The following is a 22,500-nucleotide window of genomic DNA, read 5'->3' on the forward strand; positions in this document are numbered from 1 at the left end:
TGTAAGGATCCTTTGTGGACATTCCAGTTGCTGTATGTGTCTGGTCAGGTACATACTGAAGGGGGCGTTATACTCTACAATGGGTCTGATAGGGCTGAGCACAGCGGTATAATGATCTCTTTGGACCTAGATGCCATGTCCTTGCTTGCAAGTGCAACATAGAAGGATTTTCTTACTACCTTGGATACATGTTGATCAAAGGCTAGATTACTAGCTACATGAGTTCCAAGATCCCTGACTAATGAATCAACTTTTAGCACTGTTTTATTAATGTTTATGATTTATTGGTATTAAGTTTTAGAACATGGCTTTTGCACCAAACGTTTGGTTGTGTTAGACCTTCCTGAAGGGTGTTTTCATCTTGGGGGGATACAATGACTGCTCCTAGTTTGCAATCATCTGTAAACTTGGTTAGACAGAGACATCTGACATTGGCTGTGACATCTGAGAAGTAGATGCCAAAGACGAGTGGGCCTAGACCAGAGCTCTGTGGGACTCAACTGGTGATTGGTCTCTTTCTGGAGGTGGCCTCACCAATTTTAAACTATTGGGTCCTATCAGTGAGCCACCTAGCTATCCAGCATGTCATGAAGGAGTTATACCTAGTTCTGTAAGTTTGTTGACAATGCCTGAGTGGGGTATTATGTCAAATGCTTTTAGCCAGATCGAGGTAGGCAGTATGCAGTGTTTTCCCCTCATCTATTGCCTTAGTGACCTTTTCAGAGAAGTTCACCAGATTCAGTAATAATGATCTTTTTCTGGAAAAGCCAAACTGGTATGGATCCAGTGTGTGCTTGTCTCCTATGTCCTTTTTGATAATTTCTATGATAATTCTTTCCATGCTTTGAAAATAAGATTAGTCAGTTTAATGGATCTCTAGTTTCCAGGGTCTTTTGATGAAAGGTCTTGTGTATGTCAGTGAAACCATGGACTGTGTCATACAGGAGAACCCATGATAAGCAGGTCATGACAGAGAGATGAGACTAAATGCAATCAGAAAGTAACGGTAATTCATTCCAATACTTTTTTCCCCAAGAAAAATGTTTGCACAAACGCAAGCAGAGACAGGTCAAAATGGGCAGACAGGAGAGATGTGCTAAAATTCTTGTAGATACAAAGAATATAATTATACCTGTGGTTCTTTTAAGTGAGACAGTCTTACAGCGACATGGCATATCACTTGCTGACCTGCCTGTTTTCCATCTAAGAGGTTGATGGTTCCCCCTCTCAGTAGGTAAAGTCAGTGATTCTTGCATCTTATCATCAGTTCATCTGGATAAGAAACACGGTTAACTAATAACTAAACTTAACGAGCAGGAGATGACAATAACGTTTCCCGAGCAGGAGATAACAGTAACGGATCCCGAGCAGGAGATAACAGTAACGGATCCCGAGCAGGAGATAACAGTAACGGATCCCGAGCAGGAGATAACAGTAACGGATCCCGAGCAGGAGATAACAGTAACGGATCCCGAGCAGGAGATAACTGTAATGGACCTGGTACTAAACTCATTTGATGGATACACACTTATCTGAACTCAAAACATCTTAAAACAGTGACACTCTAGGTCACAAAACTATTTTTTTTTGCCTAACGGCATGCTACAATTTTGCAGAAGTCCTTTTTTTGGGCGGGGGGACTATCTCATGGGACCAGTGCAGGGTGCTGGTTGAGTCAGCCATGCACATTCAAGAACTGTTTTCAAACACGATGTAGGCACAGGCACATAAATTACAGAGTTACAATGATTTAAATACAATGTTTAACGAAATATAAACAAGGCATAGATGCAGTAAAGGTATTAATCTAAATAAGTACATGTAACAATTTACCTCTCTGTAAGTACTGCAAATAGAAAGTTTAAAATCTTGAATTAAGGTAAAAACACATAAATGTAGATAAGAAATCGTAAGGAAAAGATTAGAAATGGAAAATGACAACAGATTAACTTGACAAGGATGTAAAAAAATGAGAACAGGCGTGATTACTAACTAGGGTGGAAGAAGAACAGGATGGGAAGAAAAAAATAAAGAACAACTGGAAAGTAATGGGAGTGCCAAATCTAGGGTGTCTAGAGGTTATGTAATATTGTTGGACCACGGTTACTGACAGTATAACGATTGTGTGAGAAAGGTGGTCAGTTTGCAGCTTATTTATTTACTTACAGCATTTTAGAGTTGAATGAAATGGAGAAAAGGTGATTTCAGAAACCAGATGAATGTGTTTAGCTGGCATCTCTGAAGCATTCACATTTGTTGATATGAAATATTAGGTACTTTCTGAGATTTTTCCTGAAAATCTTGTGTTTTTTTTCACATTTAAGCAGTTTGCATGAGATATCTTTTAAATTTGGTGCCTAGATTACATAGTGCTGGCATATGTAGTGTGACAAACATCATAGTGGGAGGATTTATTTTGTTCTGTTTTATTTGATTTCATTTTATTTATTGCCATTTGATAACTGGGTAGAACAGCTGGTCAGCGGACCCTTTTCAGCCACAACCACAGCCCATAAGGGCAAGAATTTAATACATGAAATATTCAGAGATAATCACTATACTTTGAAAAACAAACTGTTTACAATGCAGATAAAGAAAGGCAACTGCAGATTTACATGAATGTGCAAAGTTTGCCAATAGCATCTTCATTCAATATTGGGTTTACGGTGTGTAATGGTAAATGCTGTGTACTTTACAGTTGCCAGTACAAAATTATTCAGGAACATTACACTTGTTAAAATTAGCACAATATTTGCAATACATTTTTTTATGTCAAATCAGCAAAAACAATAAAATGCACAGAGGAATGTAAAAAACATTGCAACATGACTTTTATACAGAGCAACAATATTGTGGCAAGCTGTTTATTATTTAGTATGGTGAAAGACTGGTTAGATAGGTAGAACCGTCTGATTGCATTTGCACCAAAGCCTTTTTTTCTATAGTTTTTGTAAGAGAAAGTGGCAATTAACCCCCTTGAAGGTCCTTTTAGTTCAATAACTGTTCCAAATCCACAAAGATTTTCTTCTACCGCTGTGTAAATATGATTTATTGCTGTGTACAGAACAGTTACTGTGTTACATCTTGTAAGAAAGCCATTGTGTGAGTCTATAAGCAGAGGATAAAAGATGATTAATGTTATGGTTTCGTTGTAAATTATCCTTTCAAAGAACTTTGTTACATGGCAGATCATTAAGGTAGGTCTGCAGTCCTATGGTCCAGTAGGAGGCGTGAGCCTTGTGAGAGAACAATTCCTGATAGAAGAGGCAGGTTAAAAATAATGGCAAAAGGTTTGGAAATTGTCTGGTATATTAGTTGTAAAAAGTTGCATGTACAGAATTAGGATGGAGGCTGTGTTTCTTGATTACATTTTCAGTGATCTGTTTAAAGTAAAATGGAGTAAGGCAGTTATCTAGAGGTAGTTAGTTTGGAGGTATGTGAGGTTGTTGTGTGGAGTGTTGAACATCTGAGGAAGAACAGTGGTTAGAAATGAAATATTTGAACAGCTATACAATGATATAATCCATTTTATGGGATCTCTTAAAAAGTGTCTAGAATTTGAAGTGGCATCTCGACCTCATATGCAAAAATGGGACAAAGGGGTTGTGGATGGATAGATTTGATGCTGCCTACAATTTATTTATGCAATATGATTTGGACTCTCTCATTACAAGTTTACATTTCTTTCACCATGAAAAGAAATTGAGGTAGTCAATTTATGGGGGAGATGTTTCCAAATTTTCCATGTATTATCACATGACTTAATAGTTTGCCTAATGAAGTTTATCCAGGGACAGTTGTTTCTTCTATTTTGTTTTGAAGGGAAAACACTTTGTTGAGACTACAAATGAGAAGTGTGGATAAGACTATTGTTAAAGAGGTACAGGACATTGGTATTAATATTATTATCATTAGGATTATTTTCTTGGTATAAGGGAAATCAGGCAGTGGAGATAAGTTGAGTTCCATAGCAAGGCCTTTTCCTTTATTTTGGGAGAGGCGTGGATTGAATAATTTTAAATGATGGTTTATGAGAATTGAATGTGTGGATTCCTTTAATGGGGCAGTGGGCAGTTAGACAGTTGGGTAGGGTGGGAATGCTATGAATTTAATGGCGAATGCCAGTAATTATGAGGTCAAAACTGATGTGTGAGTTGGTATTGGGGTTGTACCTGGCAGTTGTGTTCATGAGTTCAGTAATTTCATTTTGTGAGAAAAGTCTACTGATTAGTTACTTCTTGAGTCCTCATGTCCTGCTTAAAATCTCCTAATAGCAAGATGTTGCTATGGCTTGAGAGGGTGTTGGGGCTTTGTGGTGGAAACGTTTTCTGGAGTTACAACATAAACAGAGATGATAGTGATCTTGACTAAGCTGCTAGCTTGCAGTCGAACTAACATTCAAGTTGGATGTGTATTTTTTTTCTTCTTTTGGGGGGGGGGGTTATACTCTGGCCTAGAAGTCCAGAACTGAATTAGTGATTAATTTTGATGAAAATAATAATGCCATCTCCCTATGTAGAACATGCTCTTTTGTCACTTTATAAGGAGTAGAAGAACAGTGTGTATTTTTTGCCAGGTTTCCAAGATATAAGCTTTGCCTGGGGAATTCCAGTTCAGCCATGTTTTATAGGTGTCTCCCTTATTGTTTATACTTTGGGTATTGATGTGGGTGAATTGGATACCTATGTGCGATATATTTTCTGCTGAAAATGGGGTGGTATAGTGGTTCTGAGGACTATGGTTTGGGTTTATATCATCTAGTTTAAGAAGATGAACTTAGGAAACATATATGATACAACTGGATATATAACAAACTTTCTGGGGCTTGAATAAGACTTATGTGATTTTACATGTAATAATCAGGTTGCAAAAGTGTAAATAGGGACATGTCTTTATATTTGACTTACAGTTTTCAGGATGTGTCAGCATGTTGGAGTGTGTGTGTGTGTGTGTGTGTGTGTTTAGAAAATGGATGTAACACTAATGGTTATAGCAGGCTGGGGAGATACTCGGAGGCCAACTGTCAGCAACATGTTACATACACTGTGAAGGATAAATTGTCCATTTAACACATTTAAAATATAAGATAGATCTGGTTATTACAGCTGACCTTTATTTTGTATAGGTATGCCATATGTTAAAGTACAGACCTGAAATCCAAGTTGGTTGGTAGTTTTAGTTGTCATGTAATATAGTCTGCAAACAGAGGGTAACTAAGTTATGGAGGTGTACTGCTTTAAGATGAGCTTTGGATCTGAATAAGTAAGGATTCCCTTACATGGAAGGATTAGTTTATAGAGCTACACTTAACTAGATTGTGCTTATGAGCAGAATTTTATGGAACAGCTCAGTGAAACAGCTGAAGTTACTGTAGTTATGAAAGTTATATCACTTCCCAGAGCTGCAATATCATTGTGAAAATGGTGTAAGGTTTGATGAACTTTAGGTTCTATCAACAACCCTTTAGCAGATCATATTGGCACAAAAAAATTACCTTTCATAAAAGAAATGAGGTCTACAGGTTAACCTGCACTAAAAACAATAATGCCAGCTTTTTAGCCATAACGTTTGGCGGCTAAAAAATGACACGGTGGATACTGTGGTAATCTCAGATGCAGGGCTTCTTTTAAGAGAGTATCGGTTATGGTGCTAATGGAGACCAGTGAGTTGACTTGAGATCCAGACAGATTATAAAAGATGTACTGTGACAAAAGGCTAGAATAAGCCTGTCTTTACAGATGACAAAGGAAATCTAGTAGCTGTGGAATTGGGCAGGGGGTTGTGGTCATTTTTATTTACTCAGGTGCTCTACAGAGTAACCTTTTCCACCTATTTAGATACGATTTTCCAGTTTAAGGTCTCTTGGCATCCAGTAAGGTGAGAATGATATCTGTTGAAAATATTGAACTTTTTGTTACAGGAGCAAATCCTTCAGAAATGAAGACTGAAGGTCCTAAAGCTTGGATGAAGTACTGATCCTTGTCAGTATTTTGTAGGAAGGAACACATAAATTATGAAGAGATATACTGATCCTTGTTAGTATTTTCTAGAAAGGAACAAATAAATCACAGTGTGATACACTGATCCTTGTTAGTATTTTGTAGTAAGGGGCAAATAAATCAGGATGAGATATACTGATCCATGTTAGTATTTTGTAGTAAGGAACAAATAAATCAGGACGTGATATACTGATCCTTGTTAGTATTTTGTAGTATGGAACAAATAAATCAGGATGAGATATACTGATCATTGTTAGTATTTTGTAGTATGGAACAAATAAATCATGATGCGATATACTGATGCTTGTTAGTATTTTGTAGTAAGGAACACATAAATCAGGATGTGATACACTACTTGTTAGTATTTTGTAGTAAGGAACAAATAAATCATGATGAGATATACTGATCCTTGTTGGTATTTTGTTGTAAGGAACAAATAAATCAGGACACAATATACTGATCCTTGTTAGTATTTTGAAGTCTGGAACAAATAAATCATTATGAGATATACTGATCCTCGTTAGTATTTTGTAGTAAGGAACAAATAAATCATGATGAGATATACTGATCCTTGTTAGTATTTTGTAGTAAGGAGCAAATAAATTAGGATGCGATATACTGATCCTTGTTAGTATTTTGTAGTATGGAACAAATAAATCATGATGAGATATACTGATCCTTGTTAGTATTTTGCAGTAAGGAACGCATAAATCAGGATGTCATACAATGATACTTATTAGTATTTTGTAGTAAGGAACAAATAAATCATGATGAGATATACTTATCCTTGTTAGCATTTTGTAGTAAGGAACAAATAAACCATGATGAGATATATTTTGTAGTAAGGAACAAATAAATCAGGATGTGATACACTGATCCTTGTTAGTATTTTGTAGTAAGGAACAAATATATTCATGATGAGATATACTGATCCTTGTTAGTATTTTGTAGTAAGGAACAAATAAATCATGATGAGATCTACTGATCCTTGTTAGTATTTTGTAGTAAGGAACAAATAAATCAGGATGAGATATACTGATCCTTGTTAGTATTTTGTAGTAAGGAACAAATAAATCAGGATGAGATATACTGATCCTTGTTAGTATTTTGTAGTATAGAACCAATAAATCAGGATGTGATATACTGATCCTTGTCAGTATTTTGTAGTATGAAACAAATAAATCATGATGAGATATACTGATCCTTGTTAGTATTTTGTAGTAAGGAACAAATAAATCAGGATGTGATACACTGATCCTTGTTATTATTTTGTAGTAAGGAACAAATAAATCATGATGAGATATACTGATCCTTGTTAGTATTTTGTAGTAAGGAACAAATAAATCATGATGAGATATACTGATCCTTGTTAGTATTTTGTAGTAAGGAACAAATAAATCAGGATGAGATATACTGATCCTTGTCAGTATTTTGTAGTAAGGAACAAATAAATCAGGATGAGATATACTGATCCTTGTTGGTATTTTGTAGTAAGGAACACATAAATCAGGATGAAATATACTGGTCTTTGTTAGTATTTTGTAGTAAAGAACAAATAAATCAGGACGCGATATATTGATCCTTGTTAGTATTTTGTAGTAAGGAACAAATAAATCAGGATGCAATATGCTGATCCTTTTTAGCATTTTCTAGGAAGGAACAAATAAATCAGGATGCGATATACTGATCCTTGTTAATATTTTGTAGTAAGGAACAAATAAATCAGGATGCAATATATTGATCCTTGTTAGTATTTTGTAGTAAGGTACAAATAAATCATGATGAGATATACTGATCCTTGTTAGTATTTTGTAGTAAGGAAGAAATAAATCATGATGAGATATACTGATCGTTGTAGGAACAAATAAATCAGGATGAGATATACTGATCGTTGTTAGTATTTTGTAGTAAGAAACAAATAAATCATGATGAGATATACTGATCCTTGTTAGTATTTTGTAGTAAGGAACAAATAAATCAGGACACGATATACTGATCCTTGTTAGTATTTTGTAGTAAGGAACAAATAAATCATGATGAGATATACTGATCCTTGTTAGTATTTTGTAGTATGAAACAAATAAATCAGGATGAGATATACTGATCCTTGTTAGAATTTTTGTAGTAAGGCACAAATAAATCAGGACGCAATATACTGATCCTTGTTAGTGTTTTGTAGTAAGGAACAAATAAATCAGGATGCAATATACTGATCCTTGCTAGTATGAAACAAATAAATCAGGATGAGATATACTGATCCTTGTTAGTATTTTGTAGTATGAAACAAATAAATCAGGATGAGATATACTGATCCTTGTTAGTATTTTGTAGTATGAAACAAATAAATCAGGATGAGATATACTGATCCTTGTTAGTATTTTGTAGTATGAAACAAATAAATCAGGATGAGATATACTGATCCTTGTTAGTATTTTGTAGTATGAAACAAATAAATCAGGATGAGATATACTGATCCTTGTTAGTATTTTGTAGTATGGAACAAATAAATCAAGATGAGATATACGGATCCTTGTTAGTATTTTGTAGTAAGTAACACATAAATCAGGATGTGATACACTACTTGTTAGTATTTTGTAGTAAGGAAGAAATAAATCATGATGAGATATACTGATCCTTGTTAGTATTTTGTAGTAAGGAGCAAATAAATCAGGACGTGATATACTGATCCTTGTTAGTATTTTGTAGTAAGGAACAAATAAATCATGATGAGATATACTGATCCTTGTTAGTATTTTGTAGTATGAAACAAATAAATCAGGATGAGATATACTCATCCTTGTTAGTATTTTTGTAGTAAGGCACAAATAAATCAGGATGAGATATACTGATCATTGTTAGTATTTTGTAGTAAGGAACAAATAAATCATGATGAGATATACTGATCATTGTTAGTGTTTTGTAGTATGAAACAAATAAATCAGGATGAGATATACTCATCCTTGTTAGTATTTTTGTAGTAAGGCACAAATAAATCAGGATGCAATATACTGATCCTTGTTAGTGTTTTGTAGTATGAAACAAATAAATCAGGACGTGATATACTGATCCTTGTTAGTATTTTGTAGTATGAAACAAATAAATCAGGATGAGATATACTGATCCTTGTTAGTATTTTGTAGTATGAAACAAATAAATCATGATGAGATATACTGATCCTTGTTAGTATTTTGTAGTAAGGAACACATAAATCAAGATGTGATATACTGATCCTTGTTAGTGTTTTATACTAAGGAACAAATGAATCAGGATGAGCTATCTTCTCCATCTACTGTATGAACCTTGGTGGTCTTGGCCATTTTATAGCCACGAGAATTATTTCTTGTAAGTCTTCCTTAATCAGAAATAGTACTTTCTAAATGAAAGGAATCAATGGGAAGTTATACAACGGGTTGTAAGACCAAGAAAACAGAAAGTATCCAGCTTCTAGTTTTATGGTTAAGGACAAAGAGAACACAAATTTGGAGTCTAGTTATATTCTTCTGCTATAAACCTATTTGTGTAAGATGTTCCGTATCGAGAAATGACATGTAGAACTACTGATCTGTTCACTTGTCATTCATGAGACAGTGCTTTAGCAACCTGTTAAAAGTGAAGGCAAATTGCTTGGAGAGCAATGGTATGTTCTAGAATCAGTTTCTAGATGTTCACTGCCTTTATGACCAGTAGTAAGCACTCCTCTCTCATTGCTTGTGGACATATTATAGAATTTATATATTGCCAGTATTAATCTGAAGGGCACCTAAAAGAAGCTTGTTGAAAATGTCCTCATACAGCTACTACTGTTATTTCTTTCATGTCTGTATAAAGCACTCCTGTGATAAACAGGCATACTGAATATTAAGGAACATCAGACCACTCTAGCCTTACTCACAACACAACACACAAACACACGTGTGCTCGCTCACACACATGCGCGCGCGCACACACACACACACACACACACACACACACACACACACACACACACACACACACACACACACACACACACACACACACACACACACACACACACACACACACACACACACACACACACACACACACACACACACACACACACACACACACACACACACACACACACACACACACACACACACACACACACACACACACACACACACACACACACACACACACACACACACGCACACACACGCACACTCATAAACACCAGGTATAAGCTGAAGCATTTGCTGGTAGAATACAGGGTTGTTTTGGTGATGGAAAAGTCATTTCCACAAAAGTTGCAACTCTCTATCACAAAATGTGACTTGCGATTTTTGGCAGTAGTGTAATGAGCTGTTGCATGGAATTTGTCACTTGGTTTTAGTTTCTGTAGCATTATTAGAAGCACATCACAAAACTTCAGATCTGTTGTACTGCCTTATAGTGATACAGGATGACATTGTAGCTCAGAAATGAAGACGTTTCTAGTGCATTTGTCTTTATGAGACACGGTTGTAGCCTAACTGCAATTACAAGTCAGGCTGACACAGAATGATTTTGCAATCATTTATTATTTATTTATTTATTTTACATTTGTTGACTGGGATAGTCCGACTGGATCAAAGTCCATTTACAGTGGAGGCCTGGGGAGATAAGCTCCAAACATATACAAGTTTGTTTGTGTCTTTCAGCTTTTCCCAGTAAGGGGTCACCACAGCGGAACTCCAGTCCGCTAATGATTGGTAGTTGATTTTTACATGCCGAGTTACCAGTCCTGACACACAACCTTCAATGAAGGTATGCCCATTCATGCATATCTCCATGCAGAAGATGCTCTAGCTGAGAATCGAACCGGACAACGTCTTACTGTGAGGCGACAACATTACCGCAGCACCAAACATATACAAGTACCAATACAAATTAAGAAAATAATAAAAATAAAATAAAAATGCAGATAGAAAATGCATTCAGACTAAATAGTACAAATTTACATGTAGGTTATTTCCAAAAGTACATAGTTAAGCATTGAATAGACAAGTTTACAGGATAGAAATTACCCTGGTTGTAGTCAGTAGAAATTAACAATAGCTATTAGATAAGTAAATTACATTCATGTTGATGGCTTAGCCAGGCTTGTCACAGTGGCATAGCCAATTTAATGCCAGATGTTGTTTCATTGTGGCCTTAAATTGGCATAGGGAGGAGAGCATGGTCATGCCAGCTGGAAGCATGTTCCAGATTCTATCTACCGAGTTTGCAAATAAGGCCATGCCAGCTGCGTTGTTAATTTTAATTGTCTGGATTTGTAGCTTATCAGATGAGCGGATCAGTCGTGTGTTGTTATGGGGAGGATAGTATTTCTAAGGGCTGGAGTATTATCTGAGTTGTAGAGGATTTTGTTAGCCATTATCAGCAGGTTGTACTGGATTAGATTGGGAAATTCCAGCCATCCAAGTTGTTTGAGGTTGATACAGTGATGGGTTCTGAAAGGCAGGCCTGTTGCAAACCTGGCAATGTGATTATAACAGGTTGTTAGTCTATTAAGTTCAGTTTTATTTATATTGGCGAGAAGGGGGAGGCATATAGGAGTGTTGAAAGTAGGTGGGAGCGAGCAATGGCTATTTTAGCTGGAGGGGTGAGGAAGGCTTTGATTCTATAGAGTGACCCAACTTTTTTAGTGATGTTTTTGATTGTTTGATTTACATGGTGGTCAAATTTTAAGTTATTGTCTATAATGACTCCCAGTAATTTTGTATTGGGGTCGGGGGAGATGACTGTCCCATCTTTTGCATTTATGGTGAAGGAGAAGGGTACAGACCTTTGGGTTGGTGGGAATATGAGCATTTTAGTTTTTTTGGGATTAAGTAGTAGACAACGCTTGGAGAGCCAGTTTTCTATGGTAGTGAATGTAGACTGGGTATCAGTCTTTAAGTCAATGGGAGATAGAGCTGAGCAGATCAGAGTGGAGTTGTCAGCATATTGGATACAGCTGATGTTTGGTATGATAGTAGGCAGGTCATTAATAAAGATGGAAAACAGTAGTGGTCCTAATATGGAGCCTTGTGGTACTCCAAGAGTGTTTGGTAATAGATTAGAGAGCTTATTCTGCCAGAGGACAGCCTGCTGTCTGTCATTAAGATAGGATGTAAACCAAAGGAGGGCTTTAGGATCTAGGCAGAGGGTTTGCAGGGTATGAATCATAAGTTGGTGATCAACCATATCAAATGCCTTGGAAAAATCCAAGAAGAGGGCAGAGGAAGTGGGATATCCTTGAATAATTTTTTACTAAATGAACACAACAATACCATTTTTCGCATACATCATTCCTCTGCTAACTAGTGTTATTCATTATTTCACTTTATGGGTAACGAGGACTTAACACTGATACTCCTCTTTTACACGAGGACTTAACATTGATACTCCTCTTTTACACGAGGACTTAACATTGGTACTCCTCTTTTACACGAGGACTTAACATTGATACTCCTCTTTTACACGAGGACTTAACATTGATACTCCTCTTTTACACGAGGACTTAACATTGATACTCCTCTTTTACACGAGGACTTAACATTGATACTCCTCTTTTACATGAGGACTTAACATTGATACTCCTCTTTTACACGAGGACTTAACATTGATACTCCTCTTTTACATGAGGACTTAACATTGATACTCCTCGTTTACTACAGGCTAATGTGACTGGTCAGATCTGAGTTATGCAAATGTTTGCAAATACTTTATAAGCTGGGCAGGGCTTATGTATAATGCACTACATTCTTGCGTTTAGTTGAGATTGTAACATCTTGTATCATATCTATCTGTCTATAAATAATAAAAATTTAGCATGAAAAACAACAAACTTGGCATTTTATTCACATATCAATTGTCTAAATGTCGTTCTCAATGATGTCTTATAAATATCTAACACGGTGAAGCTCAATTCTAGGTATTTGTAAGACGGTAATTTGGGGAGGGGTCTAGTGATCTTACATTGTTGTCTGAGCCAGCTGGCAAGGGTAGGGAATCAGTTTACAATAAATAGCTTGTAAGATAAGAATATTAGTAGAAGTCTGTCTCTGTTTTCTACTGGAAGCCATTTAGCTTCTTTAAGAAGTGATCAGCAGTGTTCGCTTTGGGCAACAAAACAAAAGTGTTTTATCAGCAGCTATGATTGAAGTTTGCAAGGAAGGTAATTTCTTTTTGCAGGCAGAAGAGGTTAAAGGTGGTACATATTCCATCTGGTATGGGAGGCACAGTGGTGCTGTGGAAAGTGTTGTTGCCTAATGGCAAGAGGTTGTCTGTTTTGATTCTCAGCTGGGGTGCCTTGTCTATGGAGTCTGCATGTCCTCCCTGTGTTCATGTGAGTATCCTGTGGCTGTTCTGGTTTCCTTCCACATTCCAAAGACGTGCAATAGGTGGATTGGACACTCTAAATTGGCCACAGGTGTGAGTGTGCATGTGAGTATGTGATGTAGAACTACTGTGGCAGGACTAGCCACCCAGCAGTATAAACCTTGCCTCTAGATGATTGTCACTGAAGAAGTGAAACTCCAACCTGATGTGCAAAAATGGGAAAAAGAGATTGTGGATGGATACTTCATCCAGTATAAGAGGACTCATTTTTCCCCTTGCCATTATAAATACTGGGGATAAAAATGTGGAAGATTTTATTTTTTCAGAAAATGAGTTTATTTACTTTGGCTTTAATCATTTCTACATGGTATTAAAATTTAATTGCTAGTCTAACCACATTCTAAAGTCCCTGAGGTGTTGTTTTTAATGGAACTGTCCAGGTTATCTTTTTTTCACATTGCTGTCATTTCTGCCTGCACATCCTGATATTTTATGACTTAGTGTCTCTCGGTACGCAAGACACTGTAATCACTGGTGTCTTGATTATTGCAGAATATATTCCAATCTTAAGGAACCAGGGAGTTTTTTTTTCAAAAATCTTGTTCTTTTTTTTTTTTTTAGATTAACTTATTAGATTGGAGCCAATTGAAACGTTTTTGGAGGCCTAGCTGTAACTGCTTTTTGATAAAGTTGTGTGAAAGCTGAGATCTTTAAATCACCATGTCATCTATGTACAAGATGACTGAGACATAGGGAGATTAGTTGGTAGCTTATTTAAGTGAGAACTGTATGGGAGAAGAAGGATTATTGGGGAAACCCTTTATTAAGAAGGGATGTGGAACAAGTTGCAGAATCTATATGAACTGCATATTTTCTATTGTATAGAAAATCTTGGCTACCAAGTCCTGCTGTAATAAGAGGGTGAAGTAATAGTGTTTGATTTGCCAAGTCAAAAGCTTTGGTTAGGTTTATGAATAATGAACCTTAGGTTCCTTTTATCCATGTTGAGCGGGATGTTATCGGTAATCCGTAAAGGCATACAAGATGGTTATTGCTCTTTGACCAAAATCTGTGATGTTCTTGAGAGAGTGTTGCATTTTTGGATGTATTCACTTAACTGAGAGTACACCAGGTTTACAAATGTGTTGTCGAGAGTGAATAGTATCGAAATAGCCCTGAAATAATTTGTTGAGCTTGATTTGGTAACTAGAAGAATGGGTTTTATAAGCGTTTGTTTCCACAGTACTGGCATGGCGTTTTTTGCTAGGTATAAATTGTAAATGTGTTGGAGATGCATACAAATATGAGTTTTACATAGGGAGATAAACAACAGATGTGTAACATTTGGCCTGTTGGGACATCTGCTGAGATTTTTTATCAATAAAACAAGCAATGTCTTTTTTATTTACGATGTTTGAAAAGAAGGGATACCTCTTAGCATCTTAGCCCCAAAAATCAGGACAAAGTCTTAAATAACAGGAGGAGGGCCAAAATGGGAAAAAAATTAAATATTCGAATTATAAACTTATAAAGTTTCTAGAATAACTGGATTTGTGTCGGCATACATTTTCTGAATGATATCAAGTCTGAAACTCACATTTATGTCATTTTTTAAACTTCAATCCTCAATGAGCTGCCAGAAAATCACTGACTTTATGAGGAACAAACCAAAAATATGAGACAAAAATCTGGACAGTTGAAAGGCATGAAAGGAGGGTTGTAAAGCTGTGGCTCAGAAATCTGATGGTAAGATTTGTTGTGGATGAGAGGAAGTTTATATAGAATTCACAAAGGAAGTTGATTAGAGATCGGTTTATTTATTTAAAATGGATTTACCAGAATAAACTGGTTAGAAGTCAGAGGAAGAACACTGATCATGAAAAATCAATTTTAGTCTCAGTCTGGAATACAAAGAAAGTCAGAATAACATTTAATTAGAGTATAATAAAATACAAATGTGTAAAATACTGTTGTTTGGTAACAAAAATGTGAGGAGTATATTGTAATATATATTCTATACACTAAATCAGTATAAATATCACACAGAAAACGAGATGTCTTTGTACTACTTAGCTGTGCATGATCTTTACTATACAAGATGGCTGAATGAAGTGAAGAATGTTAGGTGTACTCTTTCAGTAGTTGGAAGGAAAAGTTATATTAAATAGAATATGACATATGAAGGATAGTAAGAATGTTACTAGTAGGAGAAAGAGAGCGTGATCTTACCTAGTAGGTGATATGTCTGGATGAGAGGCAGTGACATTTGGTTGATGATAGGAAACGGGCATTTAGCTGAGTTTTAAATTGTGGCTGAGAAGAGGTGTCTTTTATTTCTGGGAGGATACTTTCCCAGAGATGAGGTGCATTTTGTTTGTGGGGGAAGGATTTCCTAGAGTTTTAGACCTATTACAGCGAAGCTACGATCTGTACAATGGAGTCTAGTCTTAGGGGGGTTGCAGTGTTGTGGCAGAGTGGTTGTGGGTTCTGACACTGTAAGAAGAAGGTTGCCTGATTAGTTTAGCTGCTATGGGAGAAAAGGTCTGGTCAACTTGGAGTGTGAAAAGTTGAGTGCTTAGAAGAAGGTCAACACTTTGTTGAACTGAGAGCTATTTTGCTTTTTTCATTGTTTTACAGTGGTGTTCATTATTGGTAACTGAATAATAAATCTAAGCATTGTATTTGCTATTGTTTGAATGTGTGTGTGTGTGTGTGTGTGTGTGTGTGTGTGTGTGTGTGGAGTTTGTTTTTGATGCTGAGGCTTTGAGGAGGAGAGTGTTTTAAAGTAAAATAGAAAGCCTTTACCTGTGTCTGTGGGTTTTAGTAAGAAAGGGAGAGATTTTATTGGCCCCAATTAGTTGAGTGTTAACCTTTTTCCTTGTGTAGTCGAGGTGGAGGGAGCTTTCTATGGGAATGTCTTTGTGGTCAAAGATAGTTTTGTGGGTTTTTTTTTTTTTTTAGTTTGGTGTCAAAAATCATAGTTCTGGTTTTGTTGGAGTTAAGAAAGAGGCTTTTGCTGGAGATTAAGATGAGGAATTCTGCTTGCAAGTCTGTCCGTAGGTTTGGTATTGAGTTGTTGTGGAAAATAGTACCAAGTTATCTAGATAACGGTGGAGGGGAAAATGTATTCATAAAAATCGAATAAAGTAGAGCAGCAAGTATGGAAACGTGTAGCACAACGTTTGGAGGCTGATTGACAGGGGAATGGAGGTACGACTTTTGAAAGCGAAATGGTGATTTTTGCGGAAGTTTTGAAACTAACATAAGGAATTGAGTCTTATGCTATCTGTAGTAGATGACGCAGAGGATGTTATGGTTAATTAGATTAAAGGCTTTGGTAAGGTAGATAGAGATGGTACCAGTGAGCTGGCCGCTGTTCAGATAGCAGAATTACATCAATTCCATAGGACTGTGAGTGCACTATGACTGGACCAAAACCAGATTTGTTTCTGGGAGACAACTCTTGGTCTAGTGACATATTGGGTGAGTCTGACATAGATCATTTTTACAAGCAATTTGCATTGTGTGGGAAGGGGTTAAAGAATTGTTATATGACAAGAGAACAGTTACTTCAGTGACAAAGTTCCAAAATTATTTCTCGTTATTTTATTTATTGTCATTTGTTACAATAATTGGTTGGTCCAACTGAGCCATAGGCTCATTTTCAGTGGAAACTCAAGGAAAAAAGCTCCAGAAACAGTAACAGTTAATCAAAAATAGCACTACGGTAAGTACAATAGATGAGAAGTAATTACATAAAGTTGAGATGATACACAATAAAAATACATATGTACACTACACATACATTTTGGAGGATAATTTGGCATTATTGTAGGTATTTAACTTGATGTTTTGTAGTAGCATGTTTAACTATATTTCTTATGGATATTTATTTCTGTCTGTTTTATTTATGAAGGAATTGTTTGTCTTTAACAGAAGAAGTCTTATTACAGGTTTCCAGTTTATTTATTTATTTATGTATGTCTGTATGTATATATTTTTGTAATTTCTGATGTTGAACAGCGATATTTTTGAGTAATGCAGGTCTTAAGTTAATTCGTTTTGAAGGGGCTTTAGATGGTAAAATGAGGTGAAATGTGAGAGGACACTGATCACTGAGAGAAGGAAGACGTATAGAAAGGGTTGTGATTGAGCATTTTAGTAATGCAGAGATCAAGGAGTGGATTTCCTGTTGAATTGAGGTGTCTATGTAATGACCTGGATGAGGCCACCAGCATCCAGGCAGCCCTGTAGGACATTTCTGCTTGCTTCTTAAAGTTTACATTAAACTTTCCCAGAAAATAAAGGTTCTTGCAAAATGGTGAATTCAGATTATTTCACTTATTAGGTTTCAGTATTGTAAATGGACACTTTGGGGGGGCTACACCAATGTTAGTAAGATGCTACAGAAGCCTTCAAAGTGGTCTTTTTCATTTTTCAAGGTTTGTCAGCTTTTAAGGGAAGCTTTTGTGTTGTTGTTATTTATTAGTATAAGAATTCATCCACCTACTTTTTTTCCAAGGTGAGTTTTAAACATATTGTTGCAGCCTGAAAATTAGGTGTGCCAGGTTTGGGAACGTCATCTTTGATCCTTCATTCTGATTCCTATAATCCCAAATAGGTGTGCCAGGTTTGGGAACGCCATCGTTGATCCTTCATTCTGATTCCTATAATCCCAGGACTGCGTTTTCTAGACTTCATGGTTCCTTTTGGTCTTTTGCTGCTGATGAGAAATCTGCCTTCTGTCCTGAAACCAGCAAAAAATAATTTATTTTTTTTTCCTCACACTTTCTCAAATACTTTCTTATCCTTGTAGTGGAAGTGCCTAAGATGACTCTAAGGCTATTTACAATTCCTTGACTTCTTTAATTCTCCTTGTTTTAGCCTTATTTTCTATTTTTTGTAATTTTATCTGTAACAGAAGACAAGCTCTCTTCTTATTTTAGTCATGTTTTTATATCTAGCATACGGTTTGCAATTACGCTCATCATGAAGATGATACTACCCTGCAATAGTTCAACAAATAATGTTAAGACAATTATTCCCTAAGTTATAAAAAAATGAATACTAAGATACTTTAATGGTTACCAACATAAAAAAATGAGTGGAACATTCTACTCATGAATGGGATGTGTAACCAAGGAACAGTCAGACGAAATAAATGTAGTGTGAGGCCATGTTGCTTTTTGTATTTGGCACATGTCACCTGACCATGAAGAATCATTAGCAGAGAACAGCTATTACCTCACACAGGGGCATATTTTTATCCCCATTATAATAATTAGACTGCAAGAGTCATTTCCCCAAAGAAAGACATGTACTTACCACAAGGAAATCTTTACTAGTTCATCAGTGTGTAGATGTGGAAGGCACAGTCAAACATTGCCAATGTTATCACCTCACAGGTCTTATTTTTATTTAACATTTGTTTTCTGGGAAAATCTGACTTGGAACAAAGCCAATTTTCAGTGGATGCCTGGGAAGAAACACTCCAGATGCATGTCTTTGTAATGTGGGAGGAAACCAAAGTACTCTGAGAAAACCCACACAAATGCAGGGAGGACATGCAGACTCCACACAGAAGGCACTCCAGCTGAGAATTGAACTGGAGAACTTCTTGCTGTGAGGCAACAATGGTACCATTGCACCACTGTGCCGTCCGGGTCTTGGTTCCCTGTTTTGATTTTTCTGGTTGGGATTCCGTTTAAGTCTCTATGCAGTTCCTCTATCTGTGTATGTTTTCACTCTGGGTCTGTGATTTCGTCCCACATCTCAGAGTCATGCTAATAGTTGAATTAGCAACTGTCTAAATTACCTGCAGGGGAGTGTGTATCCTGGGATGAATTGGCATTGTTTCTAAAACATGATTTCTGCCTTGCATCCATTAATTGCCCAGATAGACTGCAGATCCCCTGTGACCCCAAATAGATAAAGAAAACTTCAGAAAGATGAATGAATGGAAATTGAATAAGATGTTGGAACCGTATGCATAATTTTTAAGAATGGCAGAAATCACATATAATCTATATGATTTAAAAATACAGTATTATATGCAATGCAAGGGAGCTGGGACTATCTTGAATTCTGCTGCAATGAGTTCTGAGGGGATTTATTTGTCATATACAAAATAATAATAACAAGAATGTGCTAAACATTAAACTTGACGGAGAATCACGTTAGTTGATGTTCACCTCTCCTGGTACCATATGGCTGCATTTTCCATATTTGAAATTATTTTTCCATCTTTGGTATAAAACATCAGACCAAAGGCATTTTTTTTCTCAGACAGGCTGAGCTACCGTTTGTCTTTCTGAAGTCTGCTCTTTCAGGGCATGAAAAAGAAAAAGAACGATTCTGCACTTTGGTGGGGTTATGATCTGGGTGCTTTGGGGCTAATAAAGTTCCTTAATAACAGTATTTTCCTTCTCTCAGCTACCCTAGAGGTGGCAGTTGTCTACACAGCAGGTAAGCACAGATGATTAAAGCTATGAGCTGCTAATGACCTTTGTCCTTGAGATCTGGGTTTGATTTTCTTAGCCTACAACATGATTCAGAGTAACACATTTAACCAACAGTGCTCATGGATTACCGCTGTAAAGATTCTTTCTACATAGTTGGTGGATTCTGTAAACAAACAATAAACTAAGAAAATTATATTGTTTTTTTGGGTTTATATCAATACCATTGAAGCCTCACAACTTTGAACGTTATTACATCTAATCCAAAACCTCGAACACTGACAATATCGAAGCCGTGGAACATCGAATCCTTACCCAGGGCAAGAATTCGGTGGGCCGTTTCGGCGGCTTTGCTATTTCCTCCACTATGGTGTGATCTTGGAGTTGGTATATTTAAGCAGGGGAGGTGTGGGGTGGCACAGCCCACCCACATCAGGGGGTGTGGGGGCAAAGCCCCCCGCATTAGAAACAGTTTTTGGTGTACTTGTGTTGTGTGTGTGTTTCTCGGAACAGGGAAATAATTTGCTGTTCTGAGCTTTCGATGTTATCACATTTCAAACTTCCAAGTTCGAGCTTATGGTGTTCAATGTTTTGGAAGTTCAATTATGTGATATAAACCCATTTGTTCTCCTTATGAAGTGAGAGTCTGTTTGGCTCATGCATGGAGTGCTCTATGAGAGTCCCAAGTGTGTTACTCACAGATTTTCCCTTCTTCTTTATTAATTTATTTGTTCTGTTGTCTTGATTCCTTCCAATAAATAGAAGGTTATGCATGGTCTATGCATGTAAGGTTCAAGACCCACCAATGGTTTGTTATCACAACAGGGTATGAAAAAAAATATATATATATATATATATATATATATATATATATATATATATATGTGTTCAGAAAAATACATTTACATTTTTAAAGCCATTTTAAAAATATTTTTGGATTATTACAACTGGTTAGCCTTATTTGGGAACCATGAGTAAATTTGCAGTGAGTTATTTTAGACACTGGTGTTGGAATAGCTCTGAATGGCTACAGAATTAGACTTTACATCATGTCTGCAGCCACTCCTGCTGATAAAAACTGTAATAGCTATGAACTTTCCCAGAATCTGCATTTATTTATTGATAGATTTGTTAAGTGGGTTAGTGTGCTGGCCTGAAGACCCTTTTTCGGGTAAGACCCGGGCTAAAATGGCATAAGTAAGACAGGATGTCATAACATTTACAGATAAAAGAATTAGTATAGGAGACACAGTGATACAGTATGGTATAGTACATAAATAAAAGAAGGATAGAACAGAATTAGGAAGCAACATCTGGCAAAAGATGAGCTAAATTACACACACACATGCGCGCACACACACACATACATATATATTTATATTAGAGTCATCTATTGTTACCTGTACTTCAAAGTCATTTTAAAAACACCACTACCTACAGTGACATCTAGTGGGAGACGATGGGACAGCAGTAGCACAGAATTCTCCACAGTGATTACTTGTACTCCATTGCGTGCAGTGAACCCCCCCCCCCCCCAAAGTTAGACAGGCTGGGACTGGAGTAGATGACACCTACTAACAGTTAGTACACACTGTTACACACAGTGACCCCTAGTGGAAGAGGCTGGGTTTGTAGCATTTAACAGCGTCTGACAATTAGTGCATACCATTACTTACAATGACCCCTAGTGGGAGAGAGTGGGACTGCAGTAGCACAGAATTCTCCAAAGTGATTACTAGTACATCATTGCCTAGAGTGACCCCCCCCCTCCAAGTTACAGAGGTTGAGACTGGAGTAGCTGACACTTCCTGAGAATTAGTACACACTATTACCTGCAGTGACCCCTAGTGGGAGAGGCTGGGACTGCAGCTCCTGACAGCTCCAGACAATAAACGCACACCATTACCTACAGTGACCCTTAATGGGAGAGGGTGCGACTGCAGTAGCTGATACTCCTGACAAGTACTGCACAGCATTAACTACAATGATTATTCCGAGAGGCTGGAATGCATGTTAGTCTCTGTACATATACCTCTACACAAACACATGGATTATGCTGCTTTCATAGATTCTTGTTGGAGAAGATGAGGCTAAAGTAACTCTGAATTCTCATGCAACTGGTACACTTCAACCATTATCGGTAGGGAGAACTAAGTCTGAAAATAACTGTAGCCCTAAATTCATCGACTTCTTCACTTAGTGCACTACTAATGTTTTTTAGTACATTATTAATGTTGAGTTTAGTTTGCAAAGGATGAATGTTATATTTCCTGTACAGCTGTGTTTTGGAGGGGTTTCTGCAAGAAGAAACATAAACTAATGCTTCTCCATAGGCTTCAAAGTGGATCCGGCATTAAAATTCCTTTCTGCCCACACTGGGCTCTGTAGTGTAAAGGGATAAAGCCCTGATTGTATCCCAGATATCCCGAGTTCAAGTAGCAGCTCAGGCCCTAGAAAAGCTAGGCAGAGGAGGATGTTAATGATTAACAAATGCTGGCTTTCCTACTTTGGGGGGGACTGTTGGTCTAATGCCTGTTTTGCTGAATGCAAATGGAAGCTGACAGGTGAAACAGCCTTAATTGAAAATACAGGCTTTGTTTACCAAGCTGGTGACTACAGCCTTCATAAGCATGTAGGTGGGCCTACATATATACACGGGGAGTACCTAAGCTGTTGTGCTGATGTGGGTGCTCATGCTAGCCAATAAGAGGCAA

The 22,500-nt window shown here is 36.8% G+C and overlaps 1 protein-coding gene across 5 annotated transcripts in view; it reads left to right on the forward strand.

Moving 5' to 3' along the window:
* LOC122813988 overlaps positions 1 to 22,500 on the forward strand; it is a 558,403-nt gene that overhangs the window by 277,422 nt on the left and 258,481 nt on the right. The window lies entirely within an intron of this gene.

This window comes from Protopterus annectens, chromosome 10.part0 (genome assembly GCF_019279795.1).
Source record: "Protopterus annectens isolate FY-2018-M chromosome 10.part0, PAN1.0, whole genome shotgun sequence".
NCBI classification, from domain to species: domain Eukaryota; kingdom Metazoa; phylum Chordata; order Ceratodontiformes; family Protopteridae; genus Protopterus; species Protopterus annectens.